Source organism: Marmota flaviventris, chromosome 13 (assembly GCF_047511675.1).
Source record: "Marmota flaviventris isolate mMarFla1 chromosome 13, mMarFla1.hap1, whole genome shotgun sequence".
Classification (NCBI taxonomy): domain Eukaryota; kingdom Metazoa; phylum Chordata; class Mammalia; order Rodentia; family Sciuridae; genus Marmota; species Marmota flaviventris.
In genome coordinates this window covers 62,619,357-62,642,477 of record NC_092510.1, presented here as the reverse complement: position 1 = coordinate 62,642,477, position 23,121 = coordinate 62,619,357, and positions in this window count along the sequence as shown.

Here is a 23,121-nt window from a genome sequence, read left to right as displayed (position 1 = left end):
CATTCAGTAATCACTGTATTGTGTGTGTGTATATATATATATATTTATATTTTAAGAAACCCACAAAACTATTACCAGTGTGCTATGCAGAAAAGAGAGAAAACTGATTATCTGCATTATGGAATTACTTTTTATTCTCTTCATCATTGTAATGATACAATAGTAATGTCAGAGAAAACTATTGGTTTTATTTAAACTGGAATAAGCTTTACTAAATACTAGGTAAACTCTAAGTGTACTTTGATAGAAATGATATATGCAAGCAACATTTCTCTTCATTAAAATAAACAACATATTTTCATGTCTTGCTGTGAAAAGATTACTACACGACGTCACATGTGTCAGGCATGTAGAGTAGCATAATCAGATGTATTGTCTTTACAAAGACAAACATAAAATCATATAGACACATTGATTTGAGAAGCACTATTATCTGGGAAGACCCACATATCTAAACAGACCCAGGTACAAGTTATTTATTTGTTAATTTCAGAAGAACTTAAGTTGGATGCCCCAACCTAAAATATCTACATATATCTTAAGACATATGAAGAAGAAAAAAACACAAAATGCAAAACAAGCAGTACTCAAAAGCATTTACATGATTCTGTGATGGTATCAAAGAATTTCTTTGTAGCTAAGGCTAAAGAGGAACTTTGCAAATGAAATCGTCCTATTATAAGAGTAAATGACATACCAGTTTTAAAGAACAGACTATTCAAAACTAAAATGATTTATGAATCCTTTCACAATAGATTCTGAATAGTAATTGCTCATTGTTAATCATTGTTTCTTTTTAGTTTTCTCCATGTTTCAAGGACACATGTACCAATTTCTGAATTTTTACTATTAGTAATTTTTATTGTTTAGCAAAAATTTTTTGTGGGGTGGTGACTGGGGATTGAACCCCAGGAATATTTTGCCACTGAGCTACATCCCCAGTCCTCCTTATTTTTAATTTTTAGACATGGTCTTGCTATGCTGCATTTTTAATTTTTAGACATGGTCTTGCTAAGCTGCTGAACTTGCCTTGAGTTTGCCATCTTCCTGCCTCAGTCTCCCAAGTTTCTGGGATTACAAGCCTGTGCCACTGCACCAGGCTCTAATAAAGTTTTTATTTTTCTGAATTCTTCAATTTTTACTCCTTTTAACCTAATAAGACCCACTGAATTTTTATCATGGTAATGGAAAGAGGATATTCAACCAACATGATTTTGCTTGTTTTTTTTTTTTCCCAATACTACTTTTTACTTGATAGAGCAATAGTTCTCATTGAGAAAATAATCAGTCTTTTAAAACTTGATGTTCTTTTAACCACCAGTCATTTCCACTACAATAAAATGAAATTGCCTTTTAGGAGAATGTGAAAGTGGTCATCAGATACCTGTTCCACATTACTACTGATAATCCTTCCAAGCACATCTATTTATAGGCCCTGGGCACAATGCTTTGCTTAACTGTGGGGGTAAATCCAATGTTGTTTATCAATGATTTTCTCATTATGCAAACATCTCAGAGTGTACTTACACAAACCTAGATGGCATAAGTCAGTCAGTCCATGTGGCCTCTTGATGCAATCAACAGACATGGTTAACACAAGATGTATCGTGTTGCTGCTGGCATAACATGACCCAGTGCTTTTTGTAAGTTTCTTTAGAAGGAGTAGTACACTCTAGTATAATGATCAGAAATATAGTGTAGTAGCCAGACACCATGTAATCCCAGGAGTTTGGGAGCCTAGGGCAAGAGGATTTGAAAATTCAAGGCCAGACTCTGCATTTGGCAAGAACTTATCTCAAAATAAAAAAAAACAAAATAATAAATAAAAAGACTGAGGATGTAGCTCAGTGGTAGAACCCCACTGTATTTAATCCTCAGTACCACAAAAAAGGTCTACTTTATGTATGATTATATACTTTACATAATTGTATTGGTATTCTTTTGTATGGGTGGCTCACAGGTTTGTTTTGTATGAGTGGCTCATAGGTTTGTTTTCACCAGCATCCCCACAAGCTGGAATGGTGTAGGAATATCCCAGTGGCTAGGATATCACTAGATAATAGGAAGTTTTCGGCTTCATTATTTGTAATTTTAAGGGACTGTCATTGTACATGTTTCCTCTAGTTGACTAAACTGTCGCTATTACTGTATATCACATCTTTGATTATTTGCTTGTAGAAAGCAGTTCAGCAAGCTTGAGAAATAGTGTGTGTGTGTGTGTGTGTGTGTGTGAGAGAGAGAGAGAGAGAGAGAGAGAGAGAGAGAGAGAGAGAGAATCTCCTCTGATCAAAACTTAATGGTTTTTGCAAAATTTCTAATATAAATATATTAATATATTTGAAAGCATTATTTATATACAGTTATATTGATTGTAATGCCAAGCATTGCTGAGGAAACCCACATCCCTTAATGATTCTTTCTTATAGCATTTTCCTTTATCTGTCAAATAAATCCATCTTATTTTAGGTGTCCATTCATCTTTTATATGTAGATGTTTTGAAAATTGCTCAATTTCATTTTTAGATATCTAAGCCTGCTTTAATTTAGAAGTTCTACAGTTATCTTGAATGTAATTTCTTTAACAAGTGGTTCATTTTCCCCATAAACCATGTCCTCATTTTCCTGGCCACCCCCAGTATGAAAATCCTCATGCCTCTTGGCTTCTTCAGTTTTTGCACGTTCAGAATAGTCTGCAATAAATCTTAATGACCATTTCTAATTTCAGAATGCATTTCTTATTGTCATTGCCACTAGCTCAGTTTGGCTAATGTTGCCTCCTGCTAATGCAAAGAGAAAGCTTCCTGACTGGCTGCTCCTCCTCCTGTGGACCTGCTCTTGTACATCCGGAGTGATCTTATTGAATACTTATTTTATCATTTCACATCAACATTCAAAAATTGTCTGTTTTCCCCACTGCCTGCCAGAACTTTTATGATAACAGCAGATTATAAAAACTTTATCACTCTCTACTTCTCAATAGCAACATACTACTCCTATCAGTTTGCTTACAATCTATCAAAGATTTGTTTTAAAAATATAAGAACTTTTCCTATTGTCTATTTTCTACTCTATGTTACCTTCTGTTATATGAATTACTTTCACTGTCCTCATGATGTGTAGTCATGCCCATTCTTAAAGGCAAAAGTCAAAACCCATCTCTTTTATGGACCATTCCTTGAACATTGCATTTAATTATATTCATTTTATTTTTGAGAGTGCTTTATATTGTGTTTCCTCTTGTGCATAGCTTGTATTCAATAGGAAAACTAGAATTAGAATTGAGAGACTGTGTTATACATCTTTTGTGTTTCTTAATATTGAAGATCCCCTCTTTGCTGGGGGAATGAAATTAATAGAATCATAATAACCAGAAGATATAGTTAGAAGCTATATGAGGCTGTGTGTTTCTCTGATTATGTGTGCTTTCTGTATTTGTTATTATAAATGTACTTTCTTTGTAACTTGCCATATGAATGAAGTTATTTTACTTAATTTTCATGGCCACTTTATTATATTTATATTAATAAAATGTTCTTTTCCTTCTTAAAATATTTTGAATTGACAAATTACATGTATTTATCTTTTGAACACAATATTTTGAAATATGTATATATGGTTTAAGGCTAAATGGAGCTACTTAACATACACATTACCTCATATACTTATGTTTTCATTGTTAGAACACTAAAAATCTACTCTCTTGGCAGTTTTACATAGTATAATAGATAGTTAATAACTATAGTCATATTGTACAGATGTCTTGAATATAATTCCTCCTATATAACTGAAATTTTGTACCCTTTGACCAACACCTCCCTAATCCCCTCCCTGTTGATCATTTTTCAACACTTTCATCCTGTAAGTTCAATTATGGTTTAGATTTTATTTATAAGTCAGATCATACAATATTTGGAATGTGCGGCCTGGCTCATTTCACTTAATATAATATATTCCAGGTTTATACCAATTATTGCAAATGACAGCATTTCCTTATTTTTAAAGGCTGAATAGTACTCCATTGTATATGTATGTTACATTTTATTTATTCATCCCTTAGTGAACACATAGGTTGATTCTTTCTTAGCTGTTGTGAATATGCCACACTGAATATGGGAGTGCAGCTATCTCTTTAAGGTACTGAGTTCCTGTCTTTAAATACATCCCTATAAGTGGAATTTCTTTATCATATGGAAGAAGTTTTTTTTCCCCCATGGTGTTTTAAGCATATTTTTAAGTGACATAGTATGACATCTCTATATTATTCTTTTTATCCAGGATTCTTTGGCTTTTCCAGGTCTTTTATGGTTCAATATGAACTTTAGGATTGTTTTTTCTATTTATGTGAAAATATCATTGGAATTTTGAGAGGAATTGCATTGAATCTGTATATTTTGAATGCAATGAGTAATAACTAAGAATTAATAATAATAATTAATAATATTAAATCTTCAATCCATGGACATGAAATATATTTCCATTTATTTATATCTTCTTTAATTTCTTTTACTAATGTTTTATAGTTTCCAGTATACAGGTTACCAGTCTTTCATCTTTTATTTTCTTCATTTAACTTATTTAAACATATTTGTAAGTATTTTGTAGCTATTATAAATGATATTGTTTTTGAGTTATCGTTCAGATAGCTCATGGTTGCTATACATAAACACTCTTGTTTTTCTTGTGTTGCTTTCATATTTTTAATTTTATTGAATTCTTTTATAAGTTCAAACAATTCCTTGTTTTATAAGGGATTTTAAGATCATATTATCTGAAATGGGAAATTCAACTTGTTCCTTTCCTATCTAAATGCCTTTTGTTTCTTTCTCTCACTTAATTGCTCTGGATAGGACTTTAAGTATTATGGGGTAGTTTTTTGTTTTTGTTTTTTTGTATTTTAAAAAAAATGTTTGTTCTTTTTAGTTATACATGACAGTAGAGTATAATTTAATTTTATGTATGCAAACACAGAGTACATCTTATTGTAATTGAGATCCTGGTCTTGTGGTTGTACATGATGTAGAGATGCGCTGTAGTGTATTCATATATGTTGATGTAATGAGAGTAGCTACCCCTGCCTTTATCTGACCTTAGAGGAAGACTTTTCAGCTTTTACTGTTAAGTAAGACATTAGCTATAGGTTTTTCATGCACACCCTTTATTATTTGAAGGTCTTCTATACCTAATTTGCTATGTTTTCATCATGTAAATGACGTATGATTTTATAAATTGCATTTTTTTCCATGTACTAAGGTTATCATGTTTTTTGTCATTTATTCTGTTAATGTGGGATATCACATTTATATAAATCCCATTGATCATGGTGAATGATGCTATTAGGACTTAAATTCAGTTTTTTAACATTTTGTTGAGGATTTTACATTTATTTTCACTAGGGATAGTGATCTGTAATTTACTTTCTTATAGTGTCCTTATTTGGGTTTGGTATCAGACTAATGCAGAACTCATCAAATGAATTTGGAAATATTCTCTCTTATTATAATTTTGAAAGATTTTGGGAAGCATTGGTATTAGCTCTTCATAAAATTCTTGGTAGAATTCATCAGTGAAGCCATCAACACCTGGGCTTTTAAATGATAGGATAGTTTTTATTACCAATTCAATCTTCCTCTTCATTGTCAGTGAATTCAGATTTTCTATTTATTTATGATTCAGTATAGTAGATAGCATGTGTCTAAGTATACTTTGCCTGATTATACTTGATAGTAACCTTTTATTGTATTTCTGTGGTATTGTTTTAATGTCTCATTTTTTCCCATTTATTTCAATATTTTCTTTTTCTAGCTAAATGTTTGCTGATTTTATCTTCTCAAAAAAAACTAATTATTTTATTTACCTTTTCTCTTGTTTTTAATAATTTCTATTTCATTTATTTCCACTCTAATATTCACTATTTCCTTTCTTTTACTAAACTTTAGGCTTGGTTGTTTCTATTTTTTCTAGATCCTTGAGAACTCACATTAACTTTCTTCTCATTTCATCTGGGTGTCCATTGCTATAGACTTCCCTCTTGGATCTGCTGTTGCTTCATCCCATAATTTTGATATATTTCCATTTTCATTTGCCTTAAAATATTTATTTAAAAAAATTTTTTATTTGGTTAATCAGAAGCATTTTGTTTAGTTTCCATGTATTTGTGTACTTTTCAGTGATTGTTACTGATTTCCAATTTCATAAAATTGTGGCTGGAAAAGAACTTGATATGATATAGTTTTCATAAATTTGTTAAGACATGTTTTGTGGCTAACAAATGATATATTCTGGAGAAGTTCCATGTGAGTTTGAGGAGTATGTGCATTCTGCTGCAGTTGAATGGAATGGTCCTAATATGTCTGGTAAGTCCACTGAGTATCAAATTTAGATGCAGTTGAAAGCATCCTATGGACTTTCTGTTCATGTAATCTATCCAATGCTGAAAGTAGGGTATTGAAGTCCCTATCATTGTTTTTCAGTCTTACTTTTTCTTTAAGTATATTAATACTGCTTTTTATATTTAGGTATTTTGATGTTAGATGCATATATATTTACAATTATTGTTTCCTCCTATATAATGACTTTGTCTCATTTCATAGTGTTTGACTTAAAGTCTATTTTATGTGACATAAATATAGCTACCCTTGCTCTCTTTTGATTTTATTTGAGTGAACTATCAATTATTATCCCCCCTTCACTTTCAGTTTTTGTGTATCTTTTCAGGTCGTAAGCATTTCATCTAGAGAGCATACAATTGGGCATTGTCATTATTGTTCTTATAACTTTTCAGAAAGTCTGTGTTCTCTGGAGAATTTAATCCACTTATATTCATGGTAATTTTGGATAGGGAAGGCCTGACTGATATCATTTTTAATTGCTTTTTAATTGTTTTGTAGACCCTTTGTTCCTTTCTTTCATGAGATTAATTCTTCTGTTAATACTCTATTGTATTTTTCATTTTATCCCTTGTATCTTTCAGCTCCAAATCTCATAATTGATTTGTTTTTATTATTTCAACATCTTTGTTAAAATTCTAGTTGGGGGTGGGTTGTTGTTTCTGATATACTTGAATTGTATCTCTGGATTTTCATTTAGCCTTCGCAAAACAATTATTTTAAACTCTTGTCAAGAACTTCATAAATTTTTATTTCTTTAGGTTCCATTACTGTTGCTTTACTTGTCCTTTTGGTGGAGTCATGTTTCCCTACTGGATATTGTGGCTGTCATGTATTGCTCTTTCTGTAGTTGAAGAAGTAGGGACTTATTCCAGTCTTTGGAAACTGCCTAAGAAAGCCTTTCCTGAGGTTATAGGAAAACTTTCTGTCATCTGTGGATAAGCTTAATTTTGCTCATCTGTGGATAAGCTTTCTGTTGGAGTCTTTGGGTAGTTTGGCCTGGTAACTACTAGGTCAACAGGTTGATGGGCCTGGCATCTTGATACACTGTTTTGAGACTATTGATTGGGTCTGTGGTGGTAGACCTGAAGTCTAGGTCCTCATTCCCAGGCCAGAGTCCTGCATTTATAGGAGCTGGCCTAAAACCTGGATCCACAGGAGATGGTCTGGAGCTAGTTTGGGTCTTAAACCTGAGTTTTCTGAGGAAGTCAGGTTCTGTGGTTTGTAATCAGGCTTTGTGCTTGGATCCACTGAGATGGGACTCAAGCTTGAGCCTGCAGGGGCTGGACTGGCCCTATGGAAGTGTGTAGCTTCAGTAGTTTCCTATAAATATCATCCTCTTTATTAAATTCAGCATTACTAATACAAATTTAGAGAAGAAAGGAATCCATTGATTTTGACTTATCCAGTATTTCTATTAAATATCAGCAAAGAAAATTGAGTCTTGGTGAAGCACAATCTTGATATAGACAGACTACTTGAAACTTCTACTCTGGGCAAATACTTCTGTGGTATTTGGTGAGTTTTCCCTCATCCTTTAACAGTTTTCATGAATGGTCAAATTTAAATTCTGTCAGTACATTAGTCAGTAAAGCACTTCATCATGTTTTTCTTCATTCTTTGTCATTTTAGTTTTTATGGGCTTGCTTGTTATTTGAATAGTTATCTGGAAACCACATTATTTTTCCATTTATTTTGGATGATAAATGCTACACAAAGTTTTACGAACTATTCTTTTCATACATAGTGATTTGGCCTATTGTCTCATCAGTCAAGTTTAATGAATTATTTAAGAATTATTCTAAATAGTTTTCAATCACTGCAATATAATCCTATCCCTCGGAAAGGTAATTTTGAACATCAGACACCTTGAGGGCAATGTGAAAGTATATAAACTCTTAGAAAAAATGCATTTCTATCTATGGAAAGAATCATTTTCTTTATCACTGACAGTTATTTTTCTTCTTTTGAATATTTCTTATGATGAAGAATTAATGATAAAGGCAACACTTTCTAACTCTGGCACTAGTTCTTGGAAAATTTGTTTTTTAGTAAAATTATATCTATATAATTCCTCTAATTTTCTATTTATTATGACAATTTTTTAATTTAATTTTTAATTTAGAAAGAACCATATATAAAAATGTTACTAATGAAAAGTACTCATGAAAAATAGCTAACATTTTGAGTGTTAATTCTTTGTTTGCATTTTTATATAACCTCTGTATGTATGATGCAAATTGATCTACAAAACCCCATGACTTTGAGACTATTTGTTGTTTCCATTTTAAAGAAAAGGATATCAGGCACAGAGTATTGTACAGAATTTGAGGCCAGGTATTTCACTGAAGAATATACCCACTTAACTAGTTCTTAAATTTTTTTTAAAAGCAACTGAGAGGGGATGAAAGCAAATAATTGGAGAGGGGCTTTTCATTTCCTCAACCTAGTAATTATATACATCACTTCCACTTACCTTTCATTGACCAAAATGCATCATATGGTCCCAGCAAATGGGACTAAGTGTGTAGATTTTTGTATACCTAGGATTGAGAAAAAACGTGTTTTGATATATATACATAGCATTGTCTGTCATATCCTCTATGGAGCAGTCCCCAAATGCCCAAACATATTTTCATGTCTGCTCTCTTCTACTTTAACTTCTCTGTATGAATACATATTATGTCCAGTTACTGATGGAGATGAGTTTTGTTGTATGTGGATGGTTCATGTACATACAGGTGCCTGAGGGTTTAGTGCTGGCTGTAGACACACTATGTAGAGGCATACTTTTTCTCATTGTGTCTTCCTTTTTTGCCTTGTAAACACTTATTTTGGTACCTGTTCACCATTCACAAATACTTTAAATGACTGCTTTTTTGTAAGTGATAATGATTCAAATAAAGTGTCAAGAACATTTACATTCATGATTTGAAGTTTTCAATCACTTTTCATGTATAATGCCTCAAATATTTTTTCTTTTAACTTAGGTATGTCACACAAGAGAGAAGAGAGTTTGTTTCTACACATCATATATACTTGTATTTGTAAAGAACAGCAAGTGAAGCAAAATAAGGATACTGTTTAAAATTCTAGTTATTTCATGTAATTCATATATCTATACAAAACATGTATAATCATTTTATACATGAGCAAAATTAGTCCCAGAATCTGTGATTCAGATTCAAGTCTGTCTACACCACTGTTTTCCATTAAACCACATGGCCTTTTAGCTAAAGGTTTTATAGCACATTCTTGTTTCCTCCTAATTTTTTTTATAGCACTTGAGTATAAAAGAGCTATTTTTTTTGCTGTTGCACAGAAATAACAATGGAAGTTTATAAGCAACTTGTTACGTAATTGTATGCCAACAGTCTCATTATGATTTTTCTTGCTCATATTCTAGCTGACATCTTGTGCATAAATAGTCACATCTGTCTTGGCTCTGAAATAGTGATACATATGATAAAATTCATAACAGATCGTGGAAAATATTCTCCTTTCATACAGCGACAGGAAAACATCAAGTAAAATAAAGCCACATGTACCATATGGATACCAATTACCAAATAAGTTTAATTTCATTGTTGGGACTAAATGTAAGGAAAATATTCTAAATTATACTGATTTTATAGGTGGCTAACATGAACATCAAGAATGTTAGCTGCCTTGCCTGAGGTTTAAAGGGCATCTTCACTTAAGAATGCTTGTTTCTTTGGGCTTCTGTATCATACTTGTCTGTGTCATCAAGTTCTCTGCACAGTGTTATCTACTCGTGAAAGCTCCTGTTCTGTGTTCTCTTGTATGTTAGTGTCCTTAAAAGTTCATTTTTGGGCTGTATTCTGTCAGCCATTATGGACACTTTATAACATTATCTATTATCTGTTTCGTTAGTTCTTTATGTTGTTTATTTGCAAATCACTATCTCTAGTTCAGATCTGTACTATAGTGGTAATTCATATAGTTAGTCACCTCAAAAATATCTCCCTGTGGATGACTCACAGTTATCTTAAAGTTTTAACACAAGTATAAAAAGTCTTACCACAAAAAAAGGTATGTGAAGTCATCCATGTTCATTAGCTCAATTTAGCAATTCTACAATTATTCATATTTCAAAACATGTTGTCCATGATGAATATATAAAATGTTTATCTGTCAATTAAAAACTAAAAAGAAGCCAAATGCAGTGGCCCACAACTATAATCCCATAAACTTGGGAATTGGGGGGTCTCAAGTTTGAGGCCAGCCTTAGCAACTTAATGAAGGCCATTTAAAAAAAAAATAAGATGGGTTAGGGATGTAGCTTAGTAGTAGATTGCCCCTGGGTTCCATCCCCAGTACTGAAATAAATAAATAAATAAACTAAAAATAAATTAGAATAGAAAAAGAAAACTATGTTTTATATCAACAAGCAATTATTGATATCATATTAATAAAAATTTGTATTTCTCTATTAAATATAATAAATATAATATAATAAAACCACTGACTATTCATTGAAAAAAAACTGTTACTTCTTACTAAGTTAACACTAATTAAATTAAGTATCAAACTCAAAAATAAGTGTTAGAAAGGAAGAAAATATTGTAGTCTATTTTTAAGTACTAACTTGGTAAATTCCTAGTAAGAAAGAATTGCAACTCAGACTAAAAAGAATTGATTGATAGATTTAACTACATAGCATTAAAAATGTCTATATAGTTAAAAATGCCACAAAAAAGTTTAAAATTAAGGCAAAAGCTAGAAACAAATGTTTGCAATAGGTAACATAATGTTATTCTCTATCATAAATACCTAAATAGATCCTAAAACGTAAAAGCAACCGAATAGAATAATAGAATTGTCAAAAAGTAAGAATAACTCATTTACAGAAACAAGATAAACTACTGATTACTAAAACATGAAATATAACCAGAGATACAATTTTCATTCATCAGAAAAAAAGTGAAAGCAATAATAATGCTGTTTTATGCCTTTGACTTTTTAAAATGATAATTTACCCTGTTGTCAAGGGTATAGGTAAATGATCATGGATATTCTCTGTTGATGGAGATGCAAAATGCCTTTCTACTGTAAAATTTGTCAATTTTTAGAAGTTTAGGAAAGAAGAAAAACACTGCATATTTTTTTAGAAGTGATCAGACAGCACATAGACATAAATACACTTACTCTGAGTCGCATTAACTGTTTCATTATAATAGGTGGGAACTAGATGTTGGAAGGTGGTAATTAAAATTATAGTGCTTTTATCATGGAACATTACCAGCCATTGAAGACAGTTAGCTTTCATGAAGAGATGTGCAGAAGTGCCTAAGGAATTTTCAGGACTCAGTGTATATACTCTGAAGTGAAAACAAGCAAAAAAAAAAAATAATCATCATACTCATAGGAAATATTCCAGAATATTAATGCCAACAATTAACAATGCTTACTCCCAGAAATTTTAAGTGAAGAAGTTTGGCTATAAAGAGACATTTTCCCATTACCTTTGTATTTCTAAAATATTTGAACATCCAAGTATCAGGTTTATATAACACTTCTTAAAATTAAAAAAAAAGAAAATTCATGAAGTATTTTGAAACAATCATCATTATCATTATAACCACTGCTTTGTATACAATTAAAGATAAAAAACACTTGAATTATTTGAAAAAAATGGAGAAATTTTTATCATGAGATACTTGAAAAGGAATAACATTTCTGAAAGTGGGATATTAATTAAGTTTTAACCATTCCTGTTATTGCAGCACTAGCAAAACATTTCTTCTAATTAAAACTAATTAAAAACTATTAAAAGAAAACTATTGGATATAATATATAATGGGCTGAGTATGACTTAGCATAGAAACGTAAGTATCTGACAAAATGAAAGTTATTTAAGTTGTTGTTACATTTTCTTATTTTTATTGTTGCTTTTTCTCATGTCAAATAATACAGGCTCTTGAGTTTGCTTAATCAGCTTAAATACCAATATATCTGGAGAAAAAACTTTTTTGATTGTCATTGCTTTTCTTTACATGTTAAGTTTCATTTGAACTTTGATTATACATATAAATTCCATTGATTTTATGGAGAATTGATTTTTAATAAAATATGTGGCTATAACTGGTCATTATTCCTGTTGCCATGTTGAGCTGCAGGGATAGGCAAGAAAAATAATTACAATAGCATAAGTGAACATTTTTTGTTGATTATGAACTTAATGACAAACAAATATCTCAGAAAACATCAATGAATAAATGAATAAATCCATTTCTCTAGACTCACAGATTTTCTCTGAAATCTATGGACATATACCTAATCACCACAGAAAAATAGAGAAAAAAACGAATCTAGAGCTTGACCAAACTTAGTACATTATGTCTGTTCTCCTATTTGCATAATTTCAATAATAATCCTTAATAGGTATGTTTCATTGTAACATGGAAGATACATTTTGGAATTCAGATTTATATCTACCTACTACAACCACTTAGCTCACTTTTTCTGAGAATGGTAATTTGATGAGGTAAAAAAATACATACATATATATATATATAAACAAAGTATAAGTTTGACATTCCTTGAACAATTTATTTTGTTTATTTAAAAATTAATGACTGGAATAAGTATAGAAATGCTTATCAATAAAAGGGTAGTAACATAAGTAAAGTAGTAGTATAAGGAAAAACTCCCTTAAAACAGGAAAACTTTTAATAATTAAAACATAAAAATCTTTACAGTATTTTACAGTGTTTATATAGTCTAAAAGATGTTGTTCTGTGATTAAGAAACTTCTACATTTCTTGTTTGCCCATTTTCTTTGTTAAGTCTTCATGAATTGCGTGAGTGTTCCCTGAATAATTTCGTTCAGTATTGATGATATGTAGCAGAAGTTTAATTTGCAAAGCCCTATAGTGATGTCAACAAATGGTTTCTCTTAATGGGAAATACAAGGAATGGTTTAATTTTTCATCTTCTTAAATGATTAACCCTTAAAGTTAACTTGGAAAGAATTTCCTAAGAGTAGCAAGCCTTCTCAATCTGAATTTACCAGAGTTCATCCTAACCTTAACCTTGCCATGACTATGGTGAGTTAGGTTTAGACTGATGCTCCTCAGGGTTTTCTTGTCAATTGCCTTTTAGTGTCAACATTTTAGCAATAATGTGTAAATTCAGTAGCAGAGCTGTACTACCCAATTTGTTCTCTCGATTCCATTCCTTACCCTGGATGTTTATGTTCCTGATGATGATGATGTTGAAGATAATGACAATCACGATGAGAATCACAAAAATATTCTGACATAATGTTATTAACACCTTCGTTTAAAAACAGTAAAATTGAGACTTAGACTGAGAATCTAAACCTTTAATGTAAACACTATAAGGAAAGGATTATATCATACTTATTTAGCCAGTCTAGTTCTATGAAACTGTTTCAACAAATAGTATTGATTTATTACTTATATAAGACTAAATTTTCATATAATACTCAAAATCACAATTGATTTTCTTTGCTGCTAAAGAGTTGGCAGGTATAAAAACTAAAAGAAAACAGGATGGAGCCTCTGCCTAGAGAATGCTTATTCTTTGGATAAAGTTGTGATATACTCTTATTTGTATAGATTATTTCAAGTATTCTTGAAATTTAAGTTGGAATTTTAGTTGGAGACTTCAATAGCAAATGACTTTTGTAGCATATTAGTTACATGTTTAGGTATCATCAATTTTAATATAGCCATATAGTGAGAGAATTATTCAGCAGAGTCTTCTATCCTTTCTCATTCTAGAAAGTAAGGAAAAAATTCTCTATTTTTCACCAAGTCTTTTTGCCATACCAGTACTTATTCCAGGTTCATTTAGAGAAATGCTCTCCACCATCTGCTTTACCAACACAGGTCAGAGAAGTTCAGGTGATATTGGTTGTGGCTTTCTTCTCCATCCCACTGTGACAGAGTTCCATGGTAGTGCTGCCCCTGGTACACAATGATGTACCTAGATATGGTCTTAGGCCCTTTACAGTAAGAAAGGCAAAAATAGATAGATAGATAGATAGATAGATAGATAGATAGATAGATAACAGAGAAAACTCATACTTAATTTCTATAAATTCCTAACTAGGATATGAAACTTAAACTTCTCCAGTAAATCTTTTATAGATGGCCCCTGTAAAGGATACATAGGTAGCCAAATAAATAGAATATGTTGCCTATGCTATACCCAGTTTGAGTGCATGAGGAGTTTTACAAGCTGTGAACATTTTTTTAAATATAAGCTGTCAGGGCCTGTGCACATACAGGCACAATTGCTTAAATATTTTTTTTTTTTTAACGGGAAAAGGAGACACTTGGATTTTTGTTAATACTTGAACAAATCAATAAAGACAGAATTTTCTGTAGCTTGAAGTTCCAGGAAACCTGCAAAGACTGAAACCTGTCTTCACCTTGGTGATTATCCCACTTTCCTGGTCAATAACTGAGCCTGTCTTATTGAAGCCGAAGATCTAGTGTGGATTTCATTAAAACCTGTAGGGAAAATTCTAATGCTAGAAGCCAGAAAAAAAGCAAATTAATTAATTCCATATGAGAAAAATAATTTATTGGTTGGTTGTTGGAGAAGATGCTGGTAATCAATGATATATTTAAACCTTATTGCTGAATTCAAGGTGTTTTATTTGGCTTTTATATTTATTGAAAAAGACAAATTTAATAGCTTTCTATTTTATGTATAGATCCTTTCATTCTCTTTCCATTTATTATAATCAGATATTTATATTCAAAATGGAAGGAAAAATAGAATAACCCAAATAATTTTTTATGTATGAAAAAACTGAAGTAAAAAAAAAGGCTAAATGTGATGATAGTGATAGGTTTTAGTTGCAGGAGGTCTGAAATTCAGATCTCTTAGTTCTTCCATTTCTAGGTTTTTCCCATTGCACTATGAACTATAAACACGACAGAATTTACAAAGAAAAATTTAAGCATCACAGTCTTTCAGTTGACATTAGAGACTAATGCTTTGATGTTCGCATGATTAAAAATGAAGTGGACAAATGTTTAATAGAATTGCCACACAGGCAAGACATTATTCACTACTGTATCATCAAGACAAAAGCAGTGACTGGCATGGGAAATATTCAGTTAATATTTGTTGAATTTATGAATGAAAGTGACCAGGATGCTCACCACACTGGAAAGAATCATAAGCACCAGCCCAGCTGCTGAGGACACTCCAGGGGGAACAGATTACTGTATTCACTTGAAGTGGAAGAAATATCACCATCTGCTTATCTGCAAAGGGTGCCTTCTTAAAATAAGTTTGTGTGCATTTGCAGGAACTTGTGAGTCTCCTATTGAAAATGAACAGGAGACTGATGAGTTCCCGGGAACACCCACAAATCTGCCTACTCATTTCTACTGCTTTGCAATGGACAACATTCTGTGACTTGACTGGTGCTTACCACTGTTGTCAGTTCCTCTGAGTTTTCCAGTATAAGTTCAAGTTCTCAACAGGAAAGCAATCTTGGAAAAGAGAAGTAGTTCACCTAGGCAAGGATCAACTTGTCAACTCACCATGGATGCCACGTAGGTTTGCTTCATCAGCTTCTCAGGATTGAATATGACCAAGGAATGCCTTCCTTCCAGACAAAATCCTGATGGAATCTTTGGAAATTGAAGAGACATTTATCAAAACCAATTTGAATTATATTCTCTTTGGTTTTATAAGACATAAACTATTTAGATAAATGATTTCCAGTATTTATGTGAAAGAGAATGTATAGAACTTGTAAGAAAAAAAATATTAAGACTTACATATATTTGTTTTATATTAGTTTTCCCCTAAATCTTTTTTTCAAGTTATATTCATAAGGAGACTAACTGTAAATGTCAAGAGATTTTTTTTTTTTTATTTTTATTTTACGGACAAAGTATTTCCTGGGTTCATGTTCACATGTATATAATTTTGCTTTTATATAATTCAGGGTTGTTCAATGAAGTATATTTGATATCCACATATATAGCACAGATCAGTTTTTTAAACTTCTTGAGACTACCTTTCATGAAGCCACACAAAGTTGAACTTGTCTAATTTGTTCATGGCATTTTATTAAGAATGTCAGCAAATTTAAATGACAAGGGAAGGGTGAAGAGAGTGTAGGAGAATTGGTGGTGCACATGTTACAGGTGGGAGTAGTGGGCACTATAGTAATGCTATCATACTTAATGATTTTCAAATTGAATTTAGGAAAACAAATTATAAATAAAGATTAGATTTGAGTGAAGTATTCTATAATAGAGAGTAGGAAATCTCCTTCAAGTGTTATTTGATATTCCTTCAAGTTTTGTCTTCACAATATTCGATAAAACTCCTTACATTAAAGGTGGGAATATAAACCTTTCCTTTGTTTTCATGCATTTTTCATTCTAAAACAACATGCTGCTTTTAATGTTTTGTTGTTGTTGTTTTTGTAATTAAAGACTACTTTGGAACTTCTTTCTGGAGGCTTTCTTAAAATGATTTTAATTAACATGGTATAAATATGGACACATATTCAATCAATTGAAAGCCGTATTTTGGAATACAGGTGTTTTCAGATACTGGTCAGCAGACCTTTTTTTCCTGCTTCACAATCTCGGGTTACAGTTCTTTGTTCTCAGTTTTTTTTTTTTTTGTCTTTGTATTTTTTTTTGTTGTTGTTGTTGCCTTACATTCTCTCATCTAACCCTTGATATGAATGTGCTTGTGAGATCTCATTGCTGGATATGATCTAAATAGAATAACCTGTGAGCTCTTCTAAGTAGTATGGCTATAACGTAAACTCTGTAAAGTTCATAGAATGCAGCAGTTGGGGTATATGTTACCTTGAACATGATATTTTTTAAAAAGAAAATTATTCATTAAAAATTTCTTCAATATTAGTAGAAAAATGCCAGTCTCTGCAATATATTATGAGTTATAGACTGGGAATAGTTGAGAACCACTTTTCATGAACAGACCACTTAGGCAACAGTTTCTTAGACCCACTGACAAGTTATGACAGTTGTCTTAATCGATGGAACTTATCTGAGATTCTGGGATAAAAATTGACAAGAAAATGCTGTGTTCATTATCATAATAATGTATAAAACATTTTATATGTGAGAACCCACCTGAGTTTTAATAGATCAAATATCAGGGTTTCTACTTCTCCATACCTTGTTCTGAACTACCTTAAAGAATGAAGTGTAGTTAACCCACTGACAAATAGTGCCTGTGTGTCTGAAATATTGCAGATACCCTTCAATTTAAAAGTCTGTATTATTCTCTCATCTCCAACATGAACTTGACTAAGCTCTGAATTGCATTTCTCTGCTATTTCTATCTTTCCCTCTTTTAGTATTCTATTTGTAAGTACTATATGGAGTTTGTCACATTGCCCAAGTGAAAAATTCTGAATGTACCCCAGAATGGCATGTTATCTCATTAAAGCAAAGTTTTATTTTAGCTTTTAATCTTTTCTAGTTTATATCTCAAAATTGTTTTTAGTTGTTTTATTATTAACTATCTATCCTTTTCTCAGATTATTGATATCTGTGCCTCTCAAATACTAGTTTACCTTCTTAATTAATTAGGGAGGTAGTGTCCTCCCTAACAATCTGTTTCTGTTTAGTTGTCCTGTGCTCTACAGGGTTCCGTGTGTTCTTATAATGTTAGAACTGTTCTTTACCACTTCATGGAAAGGGACAGTTGTGCATTGATATTATTTTTATATTAATTAGTATGGTGGTGATCTTACTGGATAATTTAAAGCAAGATAAAATTAAGATTTAGTAGAAGACAGCAATTTTGGGAATGTGTGACTTTGAGTGTGTTTTGGTTTGTTTTTGACTTCATACTATTTAATGTGTGCATACTCTCCTTGTGTCCCTTAGCTTTAGGACTGAATTTCTATAATTCATGTTGTTTTTAATCTGTCAATCTTTTAATTTGGACTTTTAAAATAATCCATTTTAAAGGTTTCAGTAAATCTGGGCATTACAGCTGCCCGAATTAGTAGACCACAATTTTCCAATGAGTGAGCAAGTTCTGATTCTTTACTACTCCATTAAAACAATTTACCTATAAATATTACTTTTAGACAAAAATTTCATTAATAATAATTCTGATGATAAAAACCAGAAATACTACTACTACTATGACTAATACTACTAGTAATGATGAAATCAGTATCACTTTAGTAACAAATTGATCTGGTGTGGGCCTATCAGGAAGTGTCAGCAAAAGACTGTTCAGGTAAGACTTCATCTGCTTAGACAGACATTAGAATTGAGAGAGGAAACTTGCTCCTTGGCATATAATCAAACAATTTGAGAGGTTCAACTGTGCCCAAAAGAGCCTGAGAAATTCAAGGAATGTATGAGGAAAGGTTTGCCACAAAAATCTTACAGAAATTTGGATTTTCTAATATGAATCTCTCCTATGTTGAAGTGAGGGGAAAGGGAAAAATAATACAAGGGGGACAAATGAATGTCAGTAGAGGGGGCAGAGAGAGAAGAGGGGAGGGGAGGGGGGATAGTAGAGGATAGGAAAGGCAGCAGAACACAACAGACACTAGTATGGCAATATGTAAATCAATGGATGTGTAACTGATGTGATTCTGCAATCTGTATATGGGGTAAAAATGGGAGCTCAAAGTGTGAAATATGATATATCAAGAACTATGTAATGTTTTGAACAACCAACAATAAAAAATTAAAAAAATAAAAAATAAAAAAAAATAAAATAAAATATTGAGTAAAAAAAAGAGATGATCCTAGCCTCATTAGAATAAATTTAGAAACTTATGTGGAGAGAAAAATAAGCAAAACCATTCTCATTAAAAACAGCAAATCAAATAAAAAATTAAGCAGCATATATCTTCCTTCAAATTGAAGGAAAATAAATAAGCAATAAAAGGAATATGTGAATAAATATGGCATATCATGTGCTAAAACCCAATGGCACATACCCTTTCCTGGAACCTAAGAATCCAATTATGGTTTCATTTGTCATTGTTCTCAAATCAAAAGAAGCACATCTTTTAAATTAAACTCCATTAGCTCAGACATTCCTACCTTACTATGAATTAATTTGCTCTTCAATTTACTCATTCTAGGAGGACGAGTCTATTTTAGACTGGCTATAAAAACTTGTTTAATTTTTTTCTAATTAATATTTTTATTTATATATAAAAATAGAATGCATTACAATTCTTATTACACATATAGAGCACAATTTTTCATACCTCTGGTTGTATACAAAGTATATTCACACCAATTCATGTCTCCATACATGTACTTTGGATAAAAATGACTACACATTCCACCATCATTTCTAACCTCGGTGTCCCCTTATTTTCCCTCCAACCCCTCTGCCCTATCTAGAGTTCGTCTATTCCTCCCATGCTCCCTCTCCCTACCCCACTATAAGTCAGTCACCTTATATCATAGAAAATATTTGCCATTTGTTTTTTTGGGATTGGCTAACTTCACTTAGCATTATCTTCTCCAACTACATCCATTTGCCTGCAAAGTCCATGATTTTATTCTCTTTTATTGCAGAATAATATTCTCTTGTAATATATATGCCACATATTTTAATCCATTCATCTACTGAAGAGCATCTAGGTTGGTTCCACAGTTTAGCTATTGTGAATTGTGCTGCTATAAATATTGATGTGTCTGTGTTCCTGTAGTATGCTGTATTTAAGTTCTTTGGGTAGAGACTGAGGAGGGATAGCTGGGCCAAATGGTTGTTCCATTCCCAATTTTCCAAGAAATTTCCATACTGCTTTTCATATTGGCTTCACCAATTTGCAGTCCCACCAGCAATGTATTAGTGTACCTTTTTCCCCACATCCTCACCAACACGTATTGTTGTTTATATTCATAATACCTGCCCTTCTGACAGGAGTGAGGGGGAATCTTAGAGTGGTTTTGATTTGAATTTCTCTAATTGCTAGTGACGATGAACTTTTTTTCATATATTTGCTGATTGAGAGCAATAGTAACAAAAACAGCATGGTATTGTCACAAAAGCAGACTGGTAGACCAGTAGTACAGAATAGAGGACACAGAGACTAACCCACAAAATTACAATTATGTTATATTAGAAAAAGGTGCCAAAAACATGCATTGGATAAAAGATAGCCTCTTCAACAAATGGTGCTGGGAAAACTGGAAATCCACATGCAACAAAATGAAATTAAACCCCTATCTCTCACCATGCCCAAAACTCAACTCAAAATGGATCAAAGACTTATGAATAGAACCAGAGACCATGCATTTAATAGAAGAAAAAGTAGGCCCTAATCTCCATCATGTGGGATTAGGCCCCAACTTCCTTAATAAGTCTACTTTGGCTCAAGAATTAAAATCAATAATCAATAAATGATATGGAATTAAACTAAAAAGTTTCTTCTCAGCAAAAGAAACAATGTGTGAGGTAAATAAAGAGCCTACATCTTGGGAGCAAATTTTTATCCCTCATACATTAGATAGAGCACTAATCTCTAGGATATACAAAGAACTCAAAAAGTTAAAGTTAAACACCAAAAAACCAAATAACTCAATCAATAAATGGGCCAAGGACCTGAACAGACACTTCTCAGAAGACAATAAAAGTTTATAGGACAGTTTTAGCTTAGGTTCAATTCTTTCCTCCTCCAATTTACAGTCTAATCATAAATACTAGCCAATAATATATTTAAATATTTCCAGAACTTTTACTATTTAAATCCACGTCTCATCCTCTCTTGCAATGAATTTCCCCACTCTTCTCAATCTTTGCTTCCAAAGCTTTCCATGGGAACATCCAGTTCAGATGTTCTACTTCCTCAGCAGCTAAGGGTAGCCATACTCCTTTAAAGCAGTATAAGATATACAGCTGGGAAATTCAAGTTAACATTTGTTGCAATTAGTTCTCTCATTAAAAAAAACAAAATCAGAACAAAAAAAAATAAGCAGTATATATATTTTCCTTAAAAGTGAGTAATAGCACCAGAGCAATTGTAACAAAAACATCATGGTATTGTCACAAAAACAGACTGGTAGACCAGTGGTACAGAATATAGGACAGATACTAACCCACAAAATTTTGGTTTTTGGTAGCTCCTTCTCCCAGTGCAATTATCATTTCAAATATATATATTTATTTCAAATATATATATTTGGAAATAGGCTTTGTATGAGTGTAGAAGTGTGTGTGTGTATGTGTTGCTGAGGCTTGAACTCAGGGCCTTACAGATACTAGGCAAGTACTCTACAATTGAGCTACAACCCAATCCCTGATGAACTTTTATAATTAATTGCTAAAAACAAAAGTTAGCTGTACATTTAAATAGCACCATGCATACCTGAATATCTTTAGAAAATTCATTTTCAGTTCTAAATGCCTGACTTAAAATAATAGCTGATCTTTTAAACACAGTTAACTTGTAATTTTTAAATTATCACATTCACACATAAATAATTGAATATGGTTGCAATCTTTGAAATAGCTAAACATTTTCTCCTTTTAGGTCACTGCTTTTAATATCTTAAAAATTCTTAAATAAATTATATATTTTCCTATAACAAAGCCCCATATGTTAGAAAATGTTGGAATTTAGGCCCATTCACTCTAATAGTGATTATTTTATATTAGGACTGTCTGATCAAGTTACAGGAACAACTATGATTGTGGTTGTTTTAGTCAAACACAGTTATTCATCTAATGTTTGAATTGCATATACTGGACACGAACCATCTTTAAAAAAGTAGCAGACAAAGAGTTTCCAAAAATAACATAATTTTTGAAATAAAAACCCTGTGGGAAAAATAACAATGACAAAATAGTCTGATTTCCTTTTGTACTTTTTCAACTAATTTTCATTAAGTGTTGGCTTTGTGTAGACATAGTGCTACTCAAGAATATAAAATTTAGAAAAAAAAGGCATGATACTTGGATGTATTGAATATGTGTTGATATAATAAATGATAAATTTATTAGCTCAATAAACACATAATAAAACATATATAAATTATGAAAGGTGAAATATGCTGAAGGGAGAAATCAGTAGCTGTGAAAATATGCCTGACCTACTTGAAGTTGGAAGGAGCACTGAGGTCTTGTCTTCCCTTAAGAATATGTGTTTGGTCTGAGATCTGAGCAAGTAGGAATTAACACAGAGAATGGAGTAAAAAAAAAATTAGAATGCCATTCTACATAGCAGCAACACTGTGCATGCTTCACAGAATAAAATAGAAATAAAATAGAAAATAGAATCTGGAGTTAAGCTAAACAAGTGTTTAATAGTGCTAGGTAATGGAGATTTGTGGGCTGAGTTAAGGGTTATGGTCTCTATGATAAGATAAAATGTCTCTATGATAAGAGTTTAGGATGGTATTGCTAGGTGTAAAGTAGATGAGGATGGTTAACACATTTTTTAAAAAAATTAAGGTCATTAAAGCGTGGATCAGAAAGAGCTATGGTGTGGATGTAGGGGATCAATGACAAGACATTAAAATAGTTCAGGAAAAAGTGGTGGGAGTGGACATAAAAAAAAGAAAGAAAGAAAGGAAAACAGGACGATTTGTGGAAATGCAAGACCCAAAAGATCATCACATATTAGATGGTTAGGAAGGAAAGGTTGAGAATTCTAATTTTAAAGGATCAGAATTACTCTATTTTCTTAAATATTTTTAGTTACTGATATTGAATATTTGCTATGCTGATTGTATATAATGTCTATTATTTT